Source organism: Artibeus jamaicensis, unplaced genomic scaffold, assembly GCF_021234435.1.
Source record: "Artibeus jamaicensis isolate MK-2021 breed Jamaican fruit bat unplaced genomic scaffold, CSHL_Jam_final scaffold_378, whole genome shotgun sequence".
Taxonomy (NCBI): Eukaryota; Metazoa; Chordata; class Mammalia; order Chiroptera; family Phyllostomidae; genus Artibeus; species Artibeus jamaicensis.
In genome coordinates, this window is record NW_026522044.1 from 2,970,860 (window position 1) to 2,991,928 (window position 21,069).

Here is a 21,069-nt window from a genome sequence, read left to right on the forward strand (position 1 = left end):
TTTTATATATTATGCCAGTCCAAATGAGTTACAACTTTCCACAAGGGCACAAATTCTAGCATGCACTGAAGCAGTTAGGGAAAGCAACAAAGAAGCAGATGAAGGGAATAGTGAAAGGTCTATCCCAAAAGTCTAGGGTCCAGAAAAGACATTACCATACTTCTGGGAAATAATTTTAGGGTATTTGGAGATACACTGCACTAGAAATTGGTAATTTGTGACATTGTGTTGGAAAACCTAAGTGTAGTATGGCATGTAGCAGCTGCTGTCTTTGGTAAAATCGGGAGAGAACCTGGTCATTGCCAGCAATTTCTTTAGTCTTTGAGTCAAGTTTTGTACGTGTCACAATGTAATTTAGTCTAATATTACCCAGTCTGTTGTATAGAATAGGTTATCAATGGTGTCTAGGGAGTAGTATCTGTACATTCATCAAAATTGCCATAAAATACTATATAACATTATAGCTGATTATATCTGATGAAATATAGATGATAAAGCCACAGATTTCTAATTTCACCTAAACTATGTAAAAAATGTTTCTCCTCTTACATTTCATTTTATTTATTTATTTATTTTTAGAGAGTGGGGAAGGGAGGGAGAAAGAGAGGGAGAGAAACATCGATGTGAGAGAGAAACATTGATCAGTTGCCTCTTTCATGAGCCCTGATCAGGACCCGACCCACAACCCAGGCATGTGCCCTAATGGGAATCAAACTAATAACCTTTCAATTTGCAGTATAATGCCCAACAGAGCCACACTGGCCAGGGCCCATTTCATATTTTAACCTGATAAAGAGCATGGGATTTCAAGCTAAAAACACTGGTTTCAAATTCAAGTTCTACCACTTGAATTTGAATTCAAGTCCCATTCAGGTAAGTTACTTACCTCTTTAACGCCTTATTTTCTTTGTCTGCAAAAAGAAAATCATATCACCTTCCTCAGGGGATTTTTGTGAGGATTAAGTAATGTATGAAAAGTTATTGGAACATAGCGTCTGGTTCATAGGACACACTCTTCAAATGCTACTATTTTTTCCTTCCTTTCAATAATAAGGATGTAATTTAAAGATTCACTTTCCATTCACTTTCTTTTTATATTTTATATTTTTGTTTATTTTTAGTAATTCAAAGGGCATTCAGATTTATAAATATTATAAATGAACTTTGGTAATTCCTTTTTTGTTCTTTTTATTCACTGATCCCATTACAGTTGTCTCAATTTTCCCCCTTTTGCCCCCCTCCATCCACCCCATCCCCTCTCCCACAGTCAGTCCCCACACTGTTGCCCATGTCCATGGGTCACTCATACATGTTCTTTGACTAGTCCCTTTCCCTTCTTCCCACCATTCCTCCCCTTCACTCTGACATCTGTCAGTTTGTTCCCTGTTTCCATGTCCCTGGTTGTGTTTTGCTCATCAGGGGGTTTTTTTGCTCACTAGATTCCTCTTGTAAGTGAAATCATATGGTATTTGTCTTTCACCAACTGGCTTATTTCACTTAGCATAATGCTCTCTAGTTCCAACCATTTACTTTAATAGCACAGGGCGGACAAAAGTAGGTTTGTAGTTGTAAATACATGAAACACAGAGTTTATTCTTATATTATTTTTATTAATTATTATATTATTTTCCATATGAACAACTGTAAACCTCCTTTTGCCCACCCATGTATTCTGAGAGCAATGTTATTTATTTATTTATTTATTTATTTATTTATTTATTTATTTATTTATTTATTTTGCTATGACGTGAACAATCTTTTGGGAAAATGTATTCAGATTTCACATAGCAGCATTTAATGCATATGACTTTGGATTCTAGAAATCCTAAAATGAGGATTTCTGTCTTTAGAAGAGCAAACAGACTATAGACAAGACCAAGATACAAGAAGTGTATGAATAAGAATGGCTTGTGTTGCTTTGTTAGCATGTTACCAGAAGATAGCACAGAAAAGTGCTGGAGGAGCAGACCAGTACCATGGTCCAGAAAACTGTGGTAAGAAAGATCTCCTGGTTTCAAAGAGGTCTTCTGAGAAAGAACAGAGGTTTGAATACAAAATTAGGTTTGGGAGAAATTATTGTATGCTTCATTAAGTGAAGATTTAATATTTCTCTTAAAATTTTGTAAGCATTATACTTTTCATTGATCCATGAAATGGCCTAAAGATATTTGAGTATTAGTTTTTATTATAATCTCAATATTTCACAGTTCAAATTATGAAGCTAGTTGGAAATCAATATGATCACAGTCTTAGAGATTTTCAACACACTTTAACTTCTTTCTATTCTCCTTGATTTTGTACTTTATAGTTTTAGAGGAAAAAAATTTTTTCATTTGAGGGTAGTGCCATGGGTGATAATAAAAGAATGTTTATCCATTTAGACTTTAATTATGCCTTATGTGTTTATTTACATTTTTTCTTTAGTAATGTGGAAGAGAGAAGGATATGAAATATTCAATAGAAAAAACAGTTAGTTAGGCACATTTCTCCAGACCTGCTTTCCCTTTTTGCAAAGAGAGTTCACTTAGTCTACTAAAGACCTATTTCTGAATCCTTTATCTGTGCTGCCTGTGGGGACATGGAAGGACACAGCTGACTCATAAATTTGGGGAGAATAACTGGTCATGATTGGCTTGATTTTGCCTTTTTTTCCTGTTGGGAGTAAGCCTTCCTATAGACAGCACAAGTTCTCCTCTGTTCCTCCAGACCATAGGTTATACAGGTACTTACACTTGCAGGGGATGGCCTACCCCAATCTAGCTCCCTCTGACACTGGATGAGCATATTCTCCTAATTCTGGGCATTAATACCAGACCTAAAGAAAGATCCTCACACTGGACTTTCCCGATAATAAAGGTGATACCTGGGTATCCCTATTATAGTCTTTGTTTTATTTCTCAAAGTATATATAACCTGGGGTAGAACAGAGTTGCTATTTGCTGAGTGCTTTTTCTCTCTTTCCCTGGAGATCACATCATGTAAGAAAAATGTTTTTTGTAAATTTTAATAAAAACCACTAACTAAAAGTCATATAGATCTGAAGTAGCATGTTATATTTTAACATTTGCTCTTTTAGCATGTGTTGCAACATTATATCTTCTAATTTTCTCCACATTTATTGATTAGAAAATTGGGATTTGAAAGTTCTTTATAAACAATGACTAATGCTAACCCTTTACTTAGTGAATTATGGGGGAAAGCCAAATCAATGAAACAGCTGAGGAAATGTTGGTATAAAGAAAAATTAATTTCACAATTTGCAAAGAGTTTTGAACAGCATATGATATTTGGCATCCAAAAACAATTCTCCATGTCATGATTAAAGGAACATTTTGAACCATAACCAGACGCAAATGAAGCATTAAATAGAAATCAGATGGTCACCTTTCAACCTTAAAGGGAGTAAAAAACAGTGTTTTACTTTTTTTTCATCCTCACCCGAGGACATTTTTTTTATTGCTTTTTAGAGAGAGAGGCAGAAAGACAGACAGACAGACATCAACCAGTTGCTTTCTCCTACACAAGCCAAGTGGGCATCATTCCATAGCTTGGGTATGTGCCCTGACTGGTTATCAAACCCGCAATCTTTCAGTCTATGGATGACACTCCAACCACCTGAGCCACGCTGGCCAGGATGCAGTGTTTTGCTTTTTAAATTATTGGTAAAATAAAGACAACCAATAGGATGAAATTGTTTAAAAATGTTTCATGACATTTAATATTGGGCATTAAGTTAACAGTGACTATTTAGTATTTCACAAATGCCAAAGGCCAAGATAAGTTCTTAAATCAACATATTCTGATATTACCACCAGAAATATACTTGTTTTTATTTCTTGAATTTTAGACTGTGGATAGGACCTAACAGGAGTGACTGTAAAATTCTATGCCTTTCTCTAATGTCAGAAAAAATATGGTCATATTAATATTGTGTCTTTTTAGTGAGACCTCATGCATTTATTCAGTGAGGCTGCCATCCAACAAAGTGTGCTCAGAGTCCTCTTTTAAACTGATAAACAATCACAGCACGGTGCACAAATCTTAAGTATATGATCAATTAATTTTACATGTGTACATCCATGTAACCATACCCCAGATCAAGATGTAGGACATTTTAAGAACCTCAGAAAGTTCCTCTATGCTCACTAACAGTCTTTACTCTTCCCTAAAAGAAACTATTTTTCTAAACAGAGTCAATATAGATTAATTTTGACAGTTATTGAACTTCATATAAATAGAATCATACATTATATACTCTTGAGTAACTAGCTTTTTTTGCATAGTATCATGTTTTAAAAGTAATCCATGCTCTTGCCCACCTCACCTACTCATAAAACATTTCAATCCTGGAATCAGGAACTAAATGAAACAAATATCTGATCCTAACAGGAACCTAGGCATAGCCCTAGCATCTGAAATGCCGGTTATTGACTGTTCAACCTTCTAAGAGTCATCATAGAAGTTTGTAGGCTGATCCAAGTTCAGACTTGACTTAATACAAATAACTACCTTCTTTTTTCTTTCTTCTATTTTTGCTTTTATTCACATAATGATGGGATTCATAAAATAAAAATAAAATAGATTGTAATCATGCATTGTATAGAGAAATTGGCCTGTTTAGGACAAACACGAAAGCAAGATTTAGTGAAAAGCCATAGAATCCTAGTTTGTGAGACAAAGCCTACTATACATGACATGTTAATATGAGCAAATGTAAACATTTTTCAGCACTATTGTCTTCCAGATGTTGAGATAAGTTCTTGAAATTAGTTATCACATAGTAAGTACCCTTACAAAACACTATGAGTTGAATACCATGATCATCTCCAATTTATAATTCAAAGAATTAAAACATATGGAGTTTAAGAAACTTACCTAAATAAGTAACACGGACACCATACAGTACCTGATCTGTCTGACCTCAGAATTTACAATGCTCTGTTGCCTCCACTCCTGAAACCTACCTAAGTTCCCTAAAAGGCTTAAATGTCAGTTAGTTCATTTGATCAAATATGCTAATGAGAAAAAGCTGGTTTCATGTATATTGGTCACAGTTATTTGGTTTAGATAACTGAATCCACTCCAGCTAGTTTAAAAGATTTGGTGAAAATAATTTGGATACCCCACAGAATCTCTAGGAGTGCCAAGAACTGGCTTGAGTGCCAAAAAACCAGGAGCAATAATGCGACAAGAAATGCCCAACTATACTCTAGGATGGTTATAGTGGAAAGACTACTGCTGCTGTCTCCTGGTTCACAATTTTAACTTGAATCTGGAACTGTAAATTCTGCCACAGTTGTTTCAAAAGATCCAGATGCCTCAGCTGTCCTGCTTGACAGAACTTCCATCTCCTCAAATGTGGCTTCTGCAGAACTAAGTCATATACCAGCACTCTAGATACAACACAACCTGAAAAATGCAATTTTAGCTTTTCTTTTTTTTAAATATACTTTATTAATTATGCCATTACAGTTGTTCTATTCCCCCCTTCATTCCCCTCCACCCTGCACACCGCCTCCCCCACCATTCCCCCCCTTTAGTTTATAACCACGTATCTCAAGTTCTTTAGATTCTATATTTCCCCTACTGTTCTTGCCCTCCCCCTATCTATTTTATACCTACCATCTATGCTATCTATTTTCTGTACCTTCTCCCCATTCTCCGTCTCTCACTTCCCTGTTGCTAACCCTCCATGTGATCTTCATTTCTATGGTTCTGCTCCTGATTTAGCTGTCCTCTTAGTTTGCTTTTGTTTTAGGTGTGGTACTTAATAACTGTGAGTTTGCTGTCCTTTCACTGTTCATCTTTTTTATCTTCTTTTTCTTAGGTAAGTCCCTTTAACATTTCATATAATAAGGGCTTGGTGATGATGAACTTCTTGAATTTGATCTTATCTGAGAAGTACTTTATCTGCCTTTCTATTCTAAATGAAAGCTTTGCTGGATAGATCAATCTTGGTTGTAGGTCTTTGGATTTCATGACTTGGAATACTTCTTTCCAGCCCCTTCTTGCCTGTAAGGTCTCTTTTGAGAAATCCGCTGACAGTCTGATGGGAACTCCTTTGTAGGTGACTGTCCCCTTAGCTCTTGCTGCTTCTAGGATTCTCTCCTTCATTTTAATCTTGGCTAATGTAATGATGATGTGCCTCGGTGTGTTCCTCCTTGGGTCCAACTTCTTTGGGACTCTCTGAGCTTCCTGGATTTCCTGGAAATCAATTTCCTTTGCCAGATTGGGGAAGTTCTCCTTTATTATTTGTTCAAATAAGTTTTCCACTGGTGGCTGTTCCTCTTCCCCTTCTGCTACCCCTATAATTCAGATGTTGGAATGTTTAAAGATGTCCTGGAAATTCCTAAACCTCTCCTCATTTCTTTGAATTCTTGTTTCTTCATATGTTTCTGTTTGGTCATTTTTTTCCTTCTTCTGGTCCACTCCTTTGATTTGAGTCCCAGTTTCCTTTCCATTACTATTGGTTTCCTGTGCATTTCCCTTCATTTCAATTAGTTTATCTTCCACATGTTTCTCTAATTTGTGACTAAAAATCAACCAGTTCTGTGAGCATCTTGATCACCAGTGTTTTGAACTGTGCATCTGAAAGTTTGGCTATTTCTTTGTCGCTTAGATTTATCGACTCTGGGGCTCTGAGTTGTTCTTGAGCCATATTTTGATCTGTTCATGCCTGTTACTTATGAGGAGCAGAGCCTTAGTTGTTCACCAGGGCGGGGCCACCCAGGTTGCTGATTTGTGATGCTGTATGTGGGGGCGGGGTCAGAGAGGGACAATGGCAGTTCTCTCTGCCACTTTCCACTGCTGGGGCCTGCGTGGTCCATCTCACCACTGCTAGCTCCTTCACTGGTTTTCTGCATGCAAATGTGTGACCACGGTCCGCCCTCAGTGGGTCCAACACCTTGAGCCCTCAGTGGGTCCACCCACTTCTCCACACCTGGGATCCGCCCACGGCTGCTGGTGCACCTGGGTAGCATGCATGGGTCGGTCCGGTGGATCTTTCCTGCCCAACCCCGGTCTGCTGCTGGCTCTGCCCCTCTTACCGTTTGGCTGAAGGGTTTGTTGTTGTCAGACTTCCATGTAGTTCAATTTTCTGTGGTTTGGCTGCGTTTTTGTTGCTAAAACTTTGTTGTTTTTAAACTTGGTTGTGTGAGAAGGCACAGTGCTTCCACCTACGCCTCCATCTTGGCAGAAGTCCTCCCAATTTTAGCTTTTCAGTCACCAAATACAGAAAGACAATCAAGGAGAGAGGGATTATGGATGTTGACTGACTTAACCTATAATATTATTGATTCTACATGACAGAGATTTTCACTTTGGTCTTCTGGCAGTAATCATTCCATATGTAATCAGTTAGTGAGTATACAGCATGTTTCAGGTCAAGAAGATTGATAATTTTAGACAGAATTTCTGACTTCCCTTCAATTAATCCATATAGAGAAGTACCTAGACTGCCTTAACACAGACCTAGACCTAAGAGTCATACTCTGTACCTCTATCTCCATCTCTCTCTCTCTCCATATATACATATATACATATATATACATATATATATATGTGTGTGTGTATGTATGTATAGTACTCCCATCCAGTAGCCCAAGCAAAAAAACCTGGAAGCCATACTCAATTTATTGCTCTCCACTGCCTTTACCTCAACTAATCAGTTGTCAGGACCTGTGATCTATAGCTTATAAATCTTTCTTGGAATATCTCTCCTTTCCATCATTATTGTTCCTACATTGGCGTTCACTTAAAAATTACACATTCTCTCACATCCCAGCTTATTTTCAGTGGCTGGAATACTCTTCATTCCCTAATCCAACATGAAACCTTACCCTTCAAAACCAAATTTAAGAGTCACCATCCTTTACACAATTCCCTAACTTACCACATTTCCAAAGTTCTCTGGTCATATAATAGCTTTCTATTTGGTTGTTGTTGTTCATGAGTCTGTCCCTTTCAACTAGGCTCCAACTGAGCAAAAATCATTATCATATTCCGGTCTTTATCTATGGCACTTAGTCTTCTGCCATATACATGATAGACAGTAACTGTTTGCCAAATTGATCTAAATGGAAGTCCATATAGGGCATATGATCTTCTCCATACTCTGATTTTGATTTATCATTCTTTAACAGGGATATTACTAGTTCATTTTTACTACTGCTGTTATTAGATTCAACCAGTTTCTTTTACCACTTTTAAATGTGGTAAGGTACACATAACATAGAATTTACCATCTTAACAAGTTCAGTAGTGTTAAGTATATTCACATTGTTGTCCAACCAAATTCCAGAAGTTTTCATCTTGTAAAACTGACACTCCATGCTCATTTGAAAAGCAACTTTCCATTCCCTTTTCCCACCAGCTCCTGGAAATGAACATTCTGTTTTCTGTTTCTATGAATTTGACTACTCCAGACACCTCCTATACATGGAATCATACAGAATTTATCTTTGCAAGCCCACCAGTTTATTCTTAAACTCCAAAGATGTTGCATTACTAATGGCATTAAAACAGTAAATTATTTTATTTCTTCACTCATAAAGGGGTTTGTACTATCAGGACATCTCCAAGCTTATCAGAATTCTCTGTTTCCTATATTTAAGGAGTTAATGTGCATTTTCTTATTGTCCAATTTTCCAGATCCTTTGAATAAAAGACAAGACAGCAGTTGGCATCGCCTAGGAGAAGAAATTACAGCTAAGGTCTGTAAGCTCTTCAGTGTGCTATACAGTGGGAAAAAATGAACAAGTGTCAGAAACAATACTAAGCAAATTAAGGAAATGCCAGAAACATGAAGACAACCCTTCTAGGGAAAATGTTATCTGTTTCATTCACTCTCAAAAAAAAAATTGGACTTCAGTAAAAGTAAGCTTCACATTTGTCTAGAGTTGTCCTGGGGGAAAAGAATAACAATGGGAAATTGGTGATGTTGAAATTTTCAGAATTTAATGCCATAAATGACTATCTGTACACACTATCACACCATGTAAATTAAAATGATAAATTCAAGCCATCTTCCAAATATTGTCCTTCTTTCTGTATTGTTTAAGTCTCATTTTGTTCACAATAAAATCCAAAGTCCTTATGATGGCTGTACATGACCTGGCTCTTGTTAACTCCCCAGAGCTCATCTCTTTTATTTCTTCATTCACTGTTCAGCCTTCACTAGCCACAGTGACCTTCATGCTGTTTCTGAAACACTCCAAGCAGCCCTCATGGCCTGCCCTCCACCTAAAAAGCTTTACTCCAGGACAGTCTTATGGCTTACCCCTTTACTTCATTTAGATTTCTGCTCAATTTCCTTTCCCGAAAGAGGCTTGCCCTAACCACCTCCTATAAAATAGTACCCAGTTTCTGTCATTTTCAATCCCCTTACTTCATTTTATTGTTCTTCATAGAAGCTCTCATTATCTGTTGCATTTCAATATTTTTTGTCTGTCACCTCCTACTAGAATGAAAACTATATGGGGTCCATGAATGTTGTCTAATATGTTTATGCTAGATCCATAGCACCTAGCATATTGCCTGACACATAACAGGTATTAAAATAAATATTCACTGAACTCATAAATAAGCGCTATTTGCTAAGCCATTTTGCATCAGGTGCAAACACAGTTTCCATGCTGTAAGTGAATAAATATTAGATTCTGCCCTCTAATCAGTTATAAATACAAAATCTCTGAGGCTGTCTTATGTCAGTTCAGGTGTTTTCCAAGTATAGTACCCAAATCAACAACATCAGCAGCAGCATCTGGGAACTTGTTAGTAGTTCCCAAATGATTCCAAAATATGGAGGCCAGGGCCAGCCCTCCACATGATGCTTCAAGGACCATCAGTCTAATCCAAGTTCTTTTCCACAAGTGAAATATCTGAAAAGAATATGCTAGAAAGAAGGCTTCTTAAAAGGTAAAAAATGAAAAAAGTAAATATATAAAACTTAACCTCATAAAAGGCAAGAACAGAAAGATACCTACTGCCTTTTCTAAAGTTTATTTTGTGTAATATTAACAGAGCCTTTTTTCCCATATCCTACTAGATATGGGTCAACATACCTTGCTGTGGATGCCATTTACAATGACCCTTAAACAGCAGGTCCTGAAATAATGTCACTCTTCTCAATGTCATTTCATTATAACATTGATAAGGAAAAAAATAAATTCCCAGCTGGACCACTCACTGTGTTATGATTGTATGTCTCCCCAGGTCTGCATGGGTTTTCTCCATGTACCCAACTTTCCTCCCACATCCCGAAGATGCACATGTGATGTGAGTTAGCATGACACAATATTCCCAGTCTGAGTGAGTGTAGGTGGTATACACCCTGCGATAAAAGGGCATTCTGTACAGGTGTGGTTCCTGCCTTGCACCCTAAGCTTCCAGGCCGGGCTCCTGCCTTCTGTGAACCTGAACTGGAATCAGCAGATTGGAAAAATCATTATCTTGTTTTTATTCGTCTTTCTTAAATGTATGTATAACACACTTATTTCAATGTTTAATATTGGAAATGTTTTGAGTCTTCATTTACAAGCTTGGTGATGTTTTTGTGACCAGAAATAGACATGGAACTTAACTCTTATTTATACCAGTTAGCCTATGGTAAAATGGGTTTTGTTATACATTGTTTCGCTTAAACTTGCAGTTTCCAAGAGCCTATTGACAACACTAAGTGAGGACTTACTGTACCCACTTCCTTACAATGAGTCTAAGTATCTACTGTTGTGGCTGAGTTTGAGCTTTCTCTTCATAGATTAAAACCTCTTGGACTTCTGCCAAGATGGAGGCGTAGGTGGAAGCACTGTGCCTTCTCACACAACCAAGTTTAAAAACAACAAAGTTTTAGCAACAAAAACGCAGCCAAACCACAGAAAATTGAACTACATGGAAGTCTGACAACAACAAACCCTTCAGCCAAACGGTAAGAGGGGCAGAGCCAGCAGCAGACCGGGGTTGGGCAGGAAAGATCCACTGGACCGACCCATGCATGCTACCCAGGTGCGCCAGCAGCCGTGGGCGGATCCCAGGTGTGGAGAAGTGGGTGGACCCACTGAGGGCTCAAGGTGTTGGACCCACTGAGGGCGGACCGTGGTCACACATTTGCATGCAGAAAACCAGTGAAGGAGCTAGCAGTGGTGAGATGGACCACGCAGGCCCCAGCAGTGGAAAGTGGCAGAGAGAACCGCCATTGTCCCTCTCTGACCCCGCCCCCACATACAGCATCACAAATCAGCAACCTGGGTGGCCCTGCCCTGGTGAACAACTAAGGCTCTGCTCCTCATAAGTAACAGGCATGAACAGATCAAAATATGGCTCAAGAACAACTCAGAGCCCCAGAGTCGATAAATCTAAGCGACAAAGAAATAGCCAAACTTTCAGATGCACAGTTCAAAACACTGGTGATCAAGATGCTCACAGAACTGGTTGATTTTTAGTCACAAATTAGAGAAACATGTGGAAGATAAACTAATTGAAATGAAGGGAAATGCACAGGAAACCAATAGTAATGGAAAGGAAACTGGGACTCAAATCAAAGGAGTGGACCAGAAGAAGGAAAAAAATGACCAAACAGAAACATATGAAGAAACAAGAATTCAAAGAAATGAGGAGAGGCTTAGGAACTTTCAGGACATCTTTAAACATTCCAACATCTGAATTATAGGGGTAGCAGAAGGGGAAGAGGAACAGCCACCAGTGGAAAACTTATTTGAACAAATAATAAAGGAGAACTTCCCCAATCTGGCAAAGGAAATTGACGTCCAGGAAATCCAGGAAGCTCAGAGAGTCCCAAAGAAGTTGGACCCAAGGAGGAACACACCGAGGCACATCATCATTACATTAGCCAAGATTAAAATGAAGGAGAGAATCCTAGAAGCAGCAAGAGCTAAGGGGACAGTCACCTACAAAGGAGTTCCCATCAGACTGTCAGCGGATTTCTCAAAAGAGACCTTACAGGCAAGAAGGGGCTGGAAAGAAGTATTCCAAGTCATGAAATCCAAAGACCTACAACCAAGATTGATCTATCCAGCAAAGCTTTCATTTAGAATAGAAAGGCAGATAAAGTACTTCTCAGATAAGATCAAATTCAAGAAGTTCATCATCACCAAGCCCTTATTATATGAAATGTTAAAGGGACTTACCTAAGAAAAAGAAGATAAAAAAGATGAACAGTGAAAGGACAGCAAACTCAGAGTTATTAAGAACCACACCTAAAACAAAAGCAAACTAAGAGGACAGCTAAATCAGGAGCAGAACCATAGAAATGAAGATCACATGGAGGGTTAGCAACAGGGGAGTGAGAGAAGGAGAAGGGGGGAGAAGGTATAGAAAATAAGTAGCATAGATGGTAGGTATAAAATAGATAGGGGGAGGGCAAGAACAGTAGGGGAAATATAGAATCTAAAGAACTTGAGACATGTGGTCATAAACTAAAGGGGGGGAATGGTGGGGGAGGGGGTGTGAAGGGTGGAGGGGAATGAAGGGGGGGAATAGAACAACTGTAATGGCATAGTTAATAAAATATATTTTTAAAAAAACCTCTTGATTCTAGGGACTTCTGGTCAATATGGAGGCATAGGTAAGCATGCCTTGCCCACTCGCACAACTGCAGCAAAAATTACCACTAAATCTACAAAACAACTGTCACCCAGAATCGTCAGAAACTTGAGCTGTATGGAAGTCAAACAACCAAGGAATTAAAGAAGTCACATTCATACAGACGGGTATAGGGGCAAAGATGCAGAGACCTGTGGAGAGCCATGGAGTCACAGAGATGTGGAACGGGTGGTCCCACTCTTACTTGTGGTACATGAAAATCTGGAGGGATACCTCAGGAGTGAAGGATCCCAGTGCCACCCAGATCATGAACCCCAGGGTCCCAGTGCAAGGCAGATAAGTCCCCATAACTTGTGGATGTAAAACCCAGCAGGGGTTGGTGCAGTGGAAGAAACTGCGGGATTCTCAAGACTCTCCACTTAAAGGACCTGCAACAGACTTAGGATTTATGCAGACTCACTTTCTCAGAACTACAACACCAGGGTAGCAGCTCGAAGGGCACTAGTGGCATACAGGGACAAAGTGAATTGTCTGGCATCACAGCGAGTGCTTGGGGACACCTTCCTCCCAGACAAAACTCCAGAGGCCAGGCAGCAGAATTGTCCCCTTTCTGAGCCCTCTCTCACACAGAACCACAGAGAGATGACACCACATCTCAGACTCCAGCAACTTGATTCACACAGGTTGCCCCACCCCGACGATTACCTAACGCTCTGCCCCATCCAACTGACCAGTGTGCGTTTCTACAACAGGCCACACTACTAAGACAGGGAGTCAAAGCAGCTCTACCTAATACACAGAAACAAACACAGGGAGGCTGCCAAAATGAGGAGACAAAGAAATATGGCCCAAATGAAAGAATAGATGAAAACCCCAGAAAAAGAACTAACCAAAATTGAGATAAGCAATCTATCAGATGCAGAGTTCAAAACACTGGTTATTAGGATGTTCAAAGAACTCATTGGGTACTTCAACAAGCATAAAAAAGACACAGTCAGAATGAAGGTTACACTAAGTGAAATAAAGAAAAATTTACAGGGAACCAACAGTGGAATTGCTAAAGCCAAGAATCAAATCAATGCTTTGGAACATAAGGAAGAAAAAAACATTCAATCAGAACAGCAAGAAGAAAAAAAACAATTCCCCAAAAAGGGTAGGCTAAGAAGCCTCTGGGACTTCCAATGTATGAACATTCTAATTATAGGGGTGCTGGAAGGAAAAGAGAAAGCAAGAAATTGAAAAGTTATTTCAAAAATAATGAAGAAAAACTTCCCTATTTGGTGAGAGAAATAGAAATACAAGTCTAGGAAGCACAGAGTCTCAAAACAAGATGCACCCAAAGAGGACCACACCAAGACACATCATAAGTAAAATGCCAAAGGTTAAAGATAAAGAGGGAATTTTAAAAGCATCCAGAGAAAAACAGAGTTACCTACAAAGGAATTCCCACAAAACTGTTGGCTGATTTCTCAACAGAAACTTTGCAGGCTAAGAGGGACTGGCAAGAAGTATTCAAAGTTATGAAAACATGGACCTACAACCTAGATTAGTCTACCCAGCAGAACTATCATTTAGAATGGAAGGGCAAATAAAGTGCTCCCCAGACAAGGTAAAGCTAGAGGACTTCAACATCACCAAGCCCTTATCACATGAAATGTCAAAGGGACTTACTTAAGAAAAAGAAGAAGATCAAACCTATGAATATTGAAATGGCAATAAATTCACAACTATCAACAATTCTTAAAGACAAATTAAGCAAGCAAGCAGAACAGGAACAGAATCATAGATATGGAGACCATTTGGAGGGTTATCTGCTTGGAGGGGGAAAGGGGAGATTGGAGGAAAAGGTACAGGGATTAAAAAACACAAATTGATAAGTACAAAATAGACAGGGGATCTTAAGAAAAGCACAGGAAATGGAGTAGCCAAAGAACATACATGCATGACCCACAGACATGAACTAAGGCGGGGGATTGCCAGAGGGAATAGGGGATACTGGGTGGAGGAGGGCAAAGGGAAACATTGGGATGACTGTAATAGTAAAATCAATATAATATATTTTTTAAAAACCTCTTGATTCTAATTGATTTTCCTTTCTTCAGAAACATTAAAACACTTCAAGGATCTATTCTTAAATTCTGGATTATGACATGAGCTCAATGATCACCATTTTCAAAATGATATATTGCAACTTGATAACTATTGAGCATAAAGGCCAAGATATTTTATTGGACAAAATTGGAAGCAGAAAGGACAGTCACCCTGTCCTCACTGGTGTGGCTCAGTGGACTGAGTGCCAGCCTGTGAAGCAAAAGATCACTGGTTCAATTCCCAGTCAGGGCACGTGCCTGGGTTGTGAGCCAGGTCCCCAGAGGGAGGTGGGTGAAAAGCAACCACACATTGATGTTTCTCCCCCTCTCTTTCTCCCTCCCTTCCCCTCCCTCTAAAAATAAATACATAAAATCTTTTTTAAAAAGACAGTCATCCTGAATGTGAGTGCTTATCTACATGGATGATCAATACATTAGAAAAAGTGACTTCCGCCAAGACGGAGGCATAGGTGGATGTGCCGTGCCTTCTCACACAACCAAGTTTAGAGACAACTAAATATTAGCAACAGAAAACACAGCCAGAACACGGAAAATTGAGCTTTTTGGAAGTCCGTTAAGAACAAATTCTTCAGCCTGACCAGTAAGGGACGAAACCAGTGGCTGGTGAAGCGGGGTTGCACAGGAAGTCTCAGTCAGACGGACTCAGGCGCGGAATTCAGATGCGCGGTATCCAGGCGCAGGGTTGGACCTAGTGAGTGACCGAGCGAGCCACCAGGCCAGCGACCACGGGGGAGACAGCGGGGGAGCGGTGCTGCATGTTGACTGTGGTTGCGCATTTGTGCGCAGGTGGACAGGCGAGGGAGTGGGCGGTTGGACCAGGCCCGGCGGGTCCCCGCGGCAGTGGCAGTGGAGGGCGCCTCCATTTCCCTGCTCTGACCCCACCTCCACATACAGCATCATAACCCAGCGACTCTGAGTGGCCCAGCCCAGGTGAACCACCTAAGACGCTAATCCTCACCCAGCTGTGAGAAACTGCAGAGGGGGTCGCCATTTCCCCGCTCTGACCACGCCCCCACATACAGCCTCACAACCCAGCAACCTGGGAGTCCAAGGCGCCACTTCTCACACTTAAAGGGCCCGAACAGACCAAAAATGTTGCAAGAAAATCTCAAAGCCCCAGAGCCCATAGATCTAACTGATGAAGAAATAGCAAAACTCTCAGATGCACAGTTTAAAACACTGGTCAGCAGGATCCTCACAGAACTGGTTGATTATAGCCACAAATTAGACAAATATATGAAGGCGAAACTAATTGAAATGAATGGAATTGCAAAGGACACCAATAGCAATGAAAAGGAAACTGGGACTCAAATCAATGGAATGGACCAGAAGAAAGCAAATAATGGCCAAACAGAAAAGAGTCAAGAAGCAAGAATTCAAAGAAATGAGGAGAGGCTTAGGAACCTCCAGGACATCTTTAAACGCTCCAACATCCAAATTATAGGGGTACCAGAAGGGGGAAAGGCACAGCCACCAGTGGAAAACGTATTTGAACAAATAATAAAGGAGAATTTCCCCCAATCTGGCAAAGGAAATAGACTTCCAGGAAATCCAGGAAGCTCAGAGAGTCCCAAAAGTTGGACCCAAGAAGGAACACACCAAGGCACATCATAATTATATTAGCCAAAATTAAAATGAAGGAGAGAATCCTAGAAGCAGTAAGAGCTAAGGGGACAGTCACCTACAAAGGAGTTCCCATCAGACTGTCAGCAGATTTCTCAAAAGAGACCTTACAGGCAAGAAGGGGCTGGAAAGAGGTATTCCAAGTCATGAAATCCAAAGACCTACATCCAAGATTGCTCTATCCAGCAAAACTTTCATTTAGAATGGAAGGACAGATAAGGTGCTTCTCAGATAAGATCAAATTCAAGAAGTTCATCATCACCAAGCCCTTATTATATGAAATGTTAAAGGGACTTATCTAAGAAAAAGAAGTTAAAGAAACATGAACAGTGAAAGGACAACAAACTCACAGTTATTAACAACCACACCTAAAACAAAAGCAAACTAAAAGGACAGCTAGATCAGGAGTGGGAACATAGAAATGAAGATCTCAAGGAGGGTTAGCAACAGGGGAGTGGGAGGAGGATAAGGGGGGAGAAGGTACAGAAAATAAGTAGCATAGACAGTAGATAGAAAATAGAAGGGGGGGCAAGAATAGCATGGGAAATATAGAATCTAAAGGAATTGAGACACATGGTCATAAACTAAAGGGGGGGGTAATGGTGGGGATGGGGGGTAGGGTGGAGGGGAATGAAGGGGGAATAGAACAACTGTAACAGCATAATCAATAAAAAAATTTTTTTAAAGAAAAAGTGAAAATATTCTTGAAAATTCTCCCTTTGGTTTTGACTTTTTTCAGGATTATTAGGATATATGAATAAAATAACATTTGAAAGAACATACAAAAGTATAAAGTACTATATAAGTAATAATAATACTAATAGTAGCTAACCATTAATTGAATCCCTTTCTGTATCAGGAGCAATGCAAAGCACTTTGCATACATTATCAAAATCTGTTAGCAATAAATAAAAGTTGTCTTATTATCTTCATTTTACAAATACTGTTGGGTAACCTGTCCAAGGCTATGTAACTAATAAATAGTACATTTGAAATATGAACCAAGATCTTTCATATCTAAAATCCAATGCTGCTGACCACTATATTCATTGACTCAGTTTCATTTTCCCTGCATCTGTAACTACATCTATATGTATTATATATTTAGATACATTTCAAATATAGTACATCCTCATTGGAGAAATTAAAACATAAAAGAAATATTTAAAACAGTGAAATTCCCATTTTCCATCATCCAACTGCAATCTCACTTTTATTCATATTTGAAATGGTCAAAATTCTGTAGTTGCCTCAAGAGAAATATTGTCTAACTAAAGATTAAGAACAAATGTTCTGAAAAATATTTGTTTTAATAGCTTCCCCATAAAAAGAGATGTGCTTTAATTACAATAAATGGAATATTTATTACATTTCTTAAACATAATTCTGTGAAGTACACTTATATTTTTAAAACAAATATCTGGACTATTAAGATAGTTCCAACTAAACTTGTTACTTTTATTACAAATGCTTTAATTACTTGAGCTGTTGATGTGGACACAGCGTAAAATCTCTGCCTTCCCATTGAGCTGTGGTTCCTCCTGTGTCAGCTCTATTATGTGATAAATTAATCAGGAGCCTGCCATTCCATTAATATTTGCTTCACTCTCCATCAAGGCAGGTGCACTGATTTAACAAACCTTTGGCAGAAGCAGTTTTTTTTTTATCTGCTAAAAATGCTTTATCATACAATTGTCTTTAATGGACACTTGGAGGAGTCTCAGTCTATCTCCAAGTACCACATGTCAAACTTAACAAACTATTTCCATATGTGGTATACTGATATTGCCTACTAGGACTTACAGAAAATAGCAGAGAATGAACTGGGTAAAACTTTGTCTTCTTTTCCCTCATTCTTTTGGTCAATTCCTACTCAGCAAGTTCTGAGCTGGCTCAATGATATTTAATTATTCTTCAATACTTTTCTCTTTCAATTAGAAGACAAAAGTAGCATGCTGCTGCCATCAACATTTTACAGCAGCTAACAAAATTGACTGCATTAAATAACTGTCTCAGCTCACAAATGCTGGGATATGAGCTTTCACTCTTTCCACTCAGCTTTAGTGCCCAACCTCCAAAAAGTTGGCTCTAAGACCCAATATGCTCTCATTGAGTCATCCTTTTACAATACTATTCAAAGCTTCTGGATGATCCAGTTTCTATTTTTCTTTTTCCAGAGGCATTAGGGCTCTGACTAATTCAAGGGGGAGTTGATATTCTGGCTGAGGATCATCAAAACACTTATTCACCTGTTTGTGCTATTTGCTATGGCTATATCAGGACTGCTCTATTCCAATGTGAAGAGAGGCAGTCCCAGAATCCTAGAATTGAAACCTACCAGGTTGAGTATTAGTATGAGATTTAGAGACAGCCCTATCTTATAGCCACTCCCACCAAGATTTCTACAGATGTTTAAAACAGAATGGATTTATTCAACAGCATATCCTTGAATAATTTTGGTTTATTTGACATCATTATGTTATAATATTGATGAAATGCCATAAGAACTTAACTCTTGCTTTTTTGCTGATGCAAGAGCTTAGTGCGGTGGGGAGAGAGGTGTCAGCAGGAACTATGCTGGGGTTCCCAGGGCCAGGGGCTGACCTCTCAGTGCCTACAATGTTTGTAAAGAAAATGGAACCCTCATTTACTGCTTCTGGGAATGTAAACTGGTATAGCCACTATGGAAAATAGTATGAAGTTTCCTCAAAAATCTAAAAATAAAATTACCATACAACCCAGAAACCCCTCTTTTGAGTATCTACTGGAAAAATGTGAAAATATTTATTTATAAAGATATATATTTCCCTATGTTCATTGTAGCACTGTTTTCAGTGGCCAAGACATGGAAACAACCAGTCATCTCAATAGATAATTAGATAAAGAAGATGTGGTTCATACAGACAATGGAACACTACTCAGCCATAAGAAAAAATGAAACACTACCATTTGCAACAACATGGATGTATCTTGAGAACATCATGCTAAGCAAAATAAGTCAGATGAAAAAAGTCAAGAAACCATATGATTTCACTCATATGTGGGGTATGGGATACAAAACTGTAAGCAACAAATGAACAAACAAGAAAAGCAAACAAGAACTTATAGATATAGACAACACTATGGTGGCTACAAGAGGAGAAGTGGGTGGGATAGTAAAGGGTGATGGGTGTCAAGTATATGGTGATGGAAGGTGATTTTACTTTGAGTGGTTGATGGACATACATGTAATCATGGATAATGTACCATAGAAATGTATACCTGAAACCTAAATAATCTTATTAACCAGTGTTACTGTGATCAATTTAATTGGAAACAACAAAAAGGAAAAAACAAAAAAATGATATTGATGAAGCTGAAGAAAGCATAAAGGATGTTAAGACTGAAAGTGATGTTGAAGAACCAGCTGAACCAGAGAATGTCCTTGACATTATGCTTGACAATAAAAAAGAGAAAATAGAACTATGTCAAGTTCCCAGATGAGAATGAAACTCTAGAAAAAGACAAAGCTTGAGAAGGTGAACACAGCAAAAAAGATGATGGGTATCTCATTCACTGACCAGAAAAGCTTTGCTTGGGGAGACTCAGAAAGAGGAGTTACTGAATTGAGTGTTCAGCATATGAGGGAAAATAATTCAGATAATGTTGCTGGAGAGAAAAGAAAATTTGACATGAAACCTACACAGGTCACCTTAGTAGCCATGAAAACTTTACAAATATGTCTAAACTATTATATTGTCAGCCCAAACACCTCACTGCATTTTTATTGGCTGAATTGGGTACAAGTGGTTCTATCGATGATAACAACCAACTTGTAATCAAAAGAAGATTCCAGCAGAAACAGATATAAATGTTTTGAGAAGATATATCAAGGAATACATCACCTGCCTCATGTGCCAATCACATGACATAATCCTGCAAGAGGCCATCTGACTCTATTTCTTACAGCTTGAAACCTGTCATTCTTGATGCTCTGTTCCCAGCATCAAAACCGGCTTCCAGGCTGTCACAGGCAAATGAGCACATCTCTGTGCCAAAAATCACTAACTTGTTAATCACCACTGATTTTGCAAAAGTGTGCTGTGGCAATTTGGCTGGACAGGTTTGCCATCAGAGTAGATATACCATCATATTAAAAAACAAAATAGAAAGATGCCAAGCTTTTTGGCATGTGGCTGGTTAATCTGAAATCCTTGCAAGATGCCAGTGCTCAAGCTGTTGTCATACTCATGGCTTATTTTATCAACTGTCAGATTCACACGATGGGTAAGGCAGTGCTTTTTTAAAGTCATTCACAAACTTCTGTAAAATGCAAGATACATTAAAGTTATAATAGTGAAAAAAATTTTAATTCTATTTATATCAATTAACTGATGGTAAAAAAAATTGGCTTCATTAAACATCATTTTGCTTAAATTTGTAGATCCTATTAGCAGCATTAAGTGAGGACTTACTATACAAATATTGAGAGGGAGATACTTATACCATGCTTGCTATGAAGTCCATTATAATTGAGAGCAAAAGGGTACCGACAATTTTCTAAGAAATTTCTAAAATTTTCTAAGAACAACAAAATTTTTAGACTCCAAGAGTATAGATGGAAGTCCAGCAGAGGCACTCCATCAACTAGGCTTTCTAATGATTCATCATTCTCTTAGTCTCTCCCAATCCTGCCCTGATATTTTCCAGTGATAGACATTCTTCCTTGTGCACTGTAAAATTTATACATCCATCTTGATGAATCCAGATTCAAACATTAATTGAAATTCTACTATAT

General features: G+C 38.6%; 1 pseudogene; it reads left to right on the forward strand.

The window, feature by feature from the left end:
• Positions 1-1,903: 1,903 nt before the first annotated feature.
• LOC119042987 (eukaryotic translation initiation factor 2 subunit 2-like) lies at positions 1,904-20,339 on the forward strand (annotated as a pseudogene).
• Positions 20,340-21,069: the final 730 nt, after the last annotated feature.